The sequence below is a fragment of the Teleopsis dalmanni genome, chromosome 2 (assembly GCF_002237135.1).
Source record: "Teleopsis dalmanni isolate 2A chromosome 2, ASM223713v2, whole genome shotgun sequence".
NCBI classification, from domain to species: domain Eukaryota; kingdom Metazoa; phylum Arthropoda; class Insecta; order Diptera; family Diopsidae; genus Teleopsis; species Teleopsis dalmanni.
In genome coordinates, this window is record NC_051847.1 from 129,602,917 (window position 1) to 129,610,029 (window position 7,113).

The following is a 7,113-nucleotide window of genomic DNA, read 5'->3' on the forward strand; positions in this document are numbered from 1 at the left end:
ATAATAAATTTTTAAAAAACGTGCTTTGAAAATTTTTAAACAAATTCCTGTGATGTTTGTTTTGATCCTTGGATGAAGGCGTTTGCCAAAGCTAAATTCGTAATGATAATATTCCTGTGCTTAGCAAACCTTATTTGTTGTTGCTGGCATTACGGTACTGCAAGGTGCAAAATTATTACCTCTCATTTGTGTTGTTGCAGTTACAAGACACAAAGAAGCTGAAAGAATCTTCCGAGTAGGAAATGAACATTTTAACAGAAGTATCCTTAACGACAAAGTGCAGATACGAGAAGAGAATTTCTTTAGTAGCACAAAGTGTGTGACTTCAAGGAGAAGTCACACTCCCAATGTGACTATTTATAATTAAATTATATATGCAAACGTAATTAAAAGTAATAAGCAGAAGGACACAGTAAACAAATGCAGCGGAAATGTGATGTGAATATTCTTTAACAAATATCTTTTGAGCACTTCAGAGATAACTATTTATTCGCAGAGAGTATTTAAAGGTTTTAATAAAGTTTATTTCAAAATTTATTTCTCCATTACATATTTCGATAAAGAACTCTAAGAAAAGGCAATTCTATTAAATGTGATTAGAATTTAGAGGATTGTTCGGGGAAGGTGAGAAAATCAGTATATTCGTACTTTCTTCTGATAAAAAGAAATCAATTAAACAGAAAATATATAATAAATATTTCTAAACAAAATTGAAATTTCTGAAATGGTTCTTATTCTCAAAAAGTATAAAAGTATAAAAATTCTGCACATGAGAATTTGAAATGCAGTGAAACTATTTCTTTAATTTTTTATAGAGAGGTTTCGAACAGAACTGAATTGCAACAACAAACTCTTCTATTTATTTTTAATTATTTGAATTTCTGGCTGCCCAAACAGCTGTTTCAAGCATTGTCAAGTACCTATCGCCAATGGTCTAGGAATTATTTCTTGTATTGAATGGTTAGTAAATAATTTTTTGAGAGTGTAAGTATGAAGTGTAGAACTAGTGTCCTAACAAATGTCAAGTTCGGAGTCAATATTCATTAACCAACTGGCCGAAAACCAAACTTGAGGTAAACGTTCAAATTTGGAGTTTCGTTATTTTGTTGTGCAACTTCATTAACAAATTCACTTGCTACGCCACATTAGAAAGCTAATTAAATTATTATGTAATTTTCACAGAATCACATAAGTTCATAAAACTGTCATTTGTAAATTTAGTCTTACACCCAATTTCTCTAGAGACAATTTTTTACTAAAATTCTTTCTAACAACCAAATGTTAGTGATATTTTTTCCTTCAATTGAAGTGCAGAGTGTCTTCTGTTTGGTTAGAATTGATTTACATCACAAAAGATCAATTTTGATGGCAGCGCTTCACACTGCTGAAAGCCAGTATCATGTTTATTCTTATCTACCTTATCTACATCTCAGTGTTTAAGGAAATACTAAAGAAAATTACTTGAAATTTAAAATGTACAATTAAATCTGAGATGATATAGTATTTACATATATTTATGAAAAACGGCAATTATGAGACCTCAAAGTGGATTGAATCAACAATTTAATCTTGATGCATAAGTGATTAATGTTCTTCTTCATCGTCTTTTACGAATATTTCTGTCCATGAGGAACGTCAAAATTGACGCAGGCTTGTAAAATCTATGCTCTGAAGTGAATAATAAAAAACTAAAAGACCTTTTGAATGTATTTCAAATAGATATTACAGATTTTATGTATTAAAAATGCCAAATACATTTGAAATGGAAAATAATATAAAACAGATGTAATTTCAGGGTAATTTAATTATTCTGGTAAAATATCCCCGATTTACGAATAGAAAACTACATTAGTGTGAAATATGATACATAGATAACATAGCACTGGCTTAACAAATCACTGCAATTTGAATTCATTTCAAATGAATGCCTTGAATTCAATATATATGTTAATATTGCACCTAGCATAATAGACTCCGTTTCAACTACTGAAGAGAAATAATATCTGATCCTGATTTAGAAGATAAGCTGTATAATTCGGTATAATACACGTGCAGACCTCTTTTCAGTTATAATAAGGATAATATTGGTAATGTTTAGAGCCTACTAAAAGCCTACTTTAATATGTTCCTTAATAAATTGTTGAAATTGGTATTTAAATTGGTATTTCAACTATCAGCTCTCAGAAGCGGCAAAGCTAATTTAGATACTAAAGCATTTTCAGTAAGTGACGTGGTATAATTTTTAAAGATATTCCTTTGAAAGGGTTTTTTTTCATTTGATTTACATCCTTTTAGAGGAGCTGAAATTAATATCAAAAATGGCAGTCAACTAATAATAAATTAATAGTTTCTTTTTAAGTTCTTTGTTTTACAAAAATTTTATAACTCCCATTCAATTTAATTAATTATTTTTATAAATATGAATATCAAGTGCAAATGCGGTACTAATTTTAATGCAATTCTTGTTTGTGTCTATTTTAATTAAAAAAATCGTTAAAATAGTACGATTCTTCAAAAACATCCAAAGACGAATTATAAACAATGAATGTTGTCCTTGACTTACAAAGCAAATTACTACTAACATCGGTATACAGTCATCCAAGGCATTCAATTAAATCCAAAAAATACGAAGATTTTATAGAAACACATAAGCATCGCTTCATTATAGGTGGTGATTTCAACGCTAAACATCGCCTAATTACAACAAAAGATAGAGAACTCCTCAACGTTATACAGTAAACTGGCTGTGAATGCATGTCATCCGAAAACCCAACCTACTGGCCAACTGATACAGAAAGGTGCCAGATCTACTCGATTTAAACTAAGCAAATTTCCTCCTACAATTTAAAAATAGCAGATGGTGCAGAACTAAGTTCCGATCATTCCTCTCTCTACGTAACCCTCTACGAAAGTGGACGTCTTTTACGAACACCTATCAACAGTGTTTTGTATAGATGCTAACGGTAACAATGCAGTAATTTGCCCTTCAAGTACAGCAAATTAATCTTGTATTTCACCAACCACTGAGCTTGAGGTAATGATGATTATTAAAAATAAACTTAAACTAAAAAAACCCCGGTTATGAACTGATAAGTGCTGAGTGTTAAAAGAAATTTCTGCAAAATGCATAGTCAAAACTACGAATATATTTAACGCTAAAATACAGAAGCGAATTCTTCTTTCCCTACGGAAAGTATGTTATCTAAAATTATCATGGTCCTTAAGCCTGGAAAGGATATTAATAACGTCAGTGCTTACATAACAATAGCTCTTCTGCCTGTACTTTCAAAAATACTTGAAAAAATCTTATTTAAAAGAATTCTTCCTCTGATTGAAAGTCAAAATATAATACCTTTACATCAGTTCGGTTTTAGATGCAATCACTTCACTATAGATCAAGTTCATAGGATTACGAATGTAACAGAAAAAGCTCTTGAGGAAAAAATACTCCTGACGGAGTATTATGACATAATTTCCTCTTACCTATCTGATCGTTACTTTCGAGTAAAGCAATTAACGCTGGAGTTCCACAAGGTAGTGTCTTGGGTCCCCTCTTATATCTCATTTATACATACGATCTGCCAACGAGTGCAACGACGTTCAATGCAACTTTTGCTGATGATACTGCAGTCCCTGAGATTGGAGAAAGCGCAGTAATAGCAGCTAATAATTTGCAAAATAGTATGGACAATATAATTGCTTGGACAAGGAAATGAAAAATCAACTTGAATAAAGAAAAATCAGTGCTTGTGAAATTCACAAATTGAAGCGTCAGTTATATACCTGTTTACAAGTCCCTCAAGCGAATACTGCGAAATACTTGGGTATGACTTTAGACGCTAAACTAAGATGGCCCGAACACATAAGAAAGAAAAGAAGCGAATTAGATCTTAAATTCAAATCGGTGAAATGGTTAATTGGCAGAAAATGAAAACTATCGGTTTTTAATAAACTTGTATTATACAAACAAATGCTGCAGCCAATCTGGACATATGGAATCTAGCTGTGGGGATGCACAAGCAGAAGAACACAAACTTCCATCATTCAAAAATTCCAAAATTTTTTGCGACGGAGTTTAACAAACGCGCCGTGGTACGTGAGAAATTCTGACTTACATCGTGACCTCGGAGTGTTAATAGTGAAGGAAGAAATTCATACCAAAGCCAAATTGAACCAAAATAGACTTTGTTGCCATATAAATGCTGAGGCGCATTTACTAGCGACAACTAAGCCAATACGCCATCTAAAGCGCCGAAAGACTTGCGATCTTTGGACTTAAATTATGGAAATGCACAGTTGACTTTATATTGCGTGAAATCGCCTAAATCTGATTAAATTTAAATTGCTTGTTAGTTTTCTAATAACTAGTTGTCTTACGACTTGATTTCTTTTATTTATTATTTTTAATACCTTATATAATAAAACTAATTAAAAAAAAAATTTGTGTCTAACATATATCACATATACAGTAGAAAGCCGAAATTGTTCATAATAAAAATAGGCTTCTGGCGGTTTTGTTTTTATTTTCTTTTATAAAAAGTATATTATCCCAGCATGTTTTGAGGATTTTTTTGTCACCTCATCATAATCCAGTTAATATAAGTAATTTATTCCTACCTTCCCGACAGAAGGACTTATTAAATCCGTCGAGTTCTTCTCAGTTCAATTTTGTTATTATGTTTAAGATGGAAGTCGGTAGTGTGTTGAAGAAATGTGAATTTATAATTAATTAAACTATAAGAGTAACTTTATTAGTTTTGTAACTTTATTCGCAGTGGAGTCTGCCTAACAAGTTTACCTATCCATCCCAACTGGATTAAGAACCTTGATTCCTTTAGTGATGTGAAGAAAAAAAGGGTTTATTGTAACTTATTCAGTATCTTTTTTAAATTGATTTATTGGTAGGACATGTCTTAGTTTTTGGTTTGCTAAATTTGATTGCAATCCATTAGGGCTACTAGTTATTGTCAAGGTTCAAATTCTAAAAAATTACATTGTTTTATGGCTCGTCGTATGTAGAATTTGTAATCCTTTTTATTTACAAATAATACATTTTTAACCAATTTAAAATAATTATTTCGGTCAACTTTAAAATTCTTAAGATTTCTTTGTATATTTTATTAGTGGCGTTGCAAGTATGTCATCCTACGGACTTTTGAGCCGATGTGTTGTCTATCGAAGAAATTATTAGCAATATGAGCATTACTTCCATCACAATGATGAATATGTTTTGATATACATGTTGTATGTATATTTCTTTATTGCCTTAATGTTTTGACTTTATTTTTTGCAGTTGCTCCTACCTACAGTTTGAATCGTCTTTTTCATCTATATTTACCAACAGTCAGGTTGTTTAGTACCACAAAATTTCCAGATCAATGTTGCATAGGTTGGTCTTGTGTGTTTCATATCTAGTTGAAAACAAACCAAGTTTTTGGATCCGTTTTGCAATGTCATGGTTTATACATTGACTGTTTTATACTTTGATTTTGATATACAAAGCTTTCAAGGTAGATGTACTTCTGCACTTAAGAAACAAAGTGAACGTGTGTGTAGAACCGTTTCTTCGATTGTGGTAATCCAACTTTAATTCATATAAGTAAGATCTGCAAACGAAAACAGCTGACAAATTTTTTGTTTGCGGTAAAGAAAATAATTTTTTGAGTGTGTTTCTTTAGATGTAAATTAGTCTCTCTTTTGTTCTCTTTAGTTAAAGTCATTAATCTATTTTTTGAGGTACTGCATATTTAAAAAAATATTTTTTTTAAATCAATATTTACTGATAATTTATTTAGCTTTTTATTTAAACTAGCTTAAATTACTAGACCCTTTATATCTCAAACTTTTTAAAAATAAATCGTTTTAATTTCCTTAGTGAATTTATAATTTTATTAAAATATATGCAATATAATTGTGTTTTTGTCTTCTTACATAAATTTTTCTCTGCCTGATTTCATTTTGACTTTAGGATTAATTATTGACTCCATTGGCCTTACTTTTTTCTGCTTAACCAAGTCCGAATTCCTTTTTCTTCTCGCTTGAATTTTTTTTATCCTACACACTGTAGTGTATATGTGCCATTTGTCGTGTTAATTTACACATGTAGCCATGGGCGAGAACATTGTTACCACTTTGCTAGCAACATGCATTTTCCTGGTGCAATGTACGACATATTCGCACAGATACTCACACACACATTCACATATTCATTCATACAAACTTGCACTTTCCACACATTTACACGAATTTAGTTGTTTTTACTTTAGCATCAATGTAATTCGGTGAGTTGTGATATTAGAGAGTACAAGCTAACTAAAAGCATTTCAAGTAGTGTCCTTCAAGCGACCGTCATGACGCCTTGCAATTTAAATCTGACGACACCCGCTGCACAGCGAGCGCACCCGAAAAGTATCTGAAAATAGGACGAAGTGTCTGTGTATGTGAGTTGGATTTCGTTTTCGTCAACTTTATGTGTAGTCGCTTGCTGCTTTTTGATGGCAGCAGCTAAGAATTTTAATTTTAGATTAACTTCCTGATGAAATGCTTGGCTTAGCGGTCGAACATTTTGAGATTTACCATAACGGCGGCGCTGCTCTGTACTGTGCTGTGCTTTGCTGCTGCAAATGCTCTTCGACATGCCAGTTACTTGCATAGTTGCTGCTGTGGCGTGTATGCTTTACTCTGGAATGTGGTACTTAAGTTAATGCACTTTTTTGTTGTTATCCTTGTTGTTGTTGTTGTTGTTGTTATTGCTACTGCAATGTTAAGATATATATTAGTGCAGCAATGTAGCTTCCTGCTAGTATAATGTGTGGCTTTTGTTGTTGGAGGACAGTAAAAGCTGCTGTATTACCACGTCTACACCGCAGAATTTTGTGATGCGCTGTCAGAAGTGGTTTATGTGATTTGCTTTTTTGACAGTTCCCTCCCTTTACTCTTTTACTCTTTTACTCTTTTACTTTTTTTTAAAGACAACAGTAAAGGATATGTCAAGGCAAGCTATAATAATCTTGAAGTGCAAATGCTAAGGTTGTTTATTTTTGTAATGGATGCTACTGCTGCATTCATACGTATATAGTGTTGTTATTATATTGAAGTGAATGATATGACATG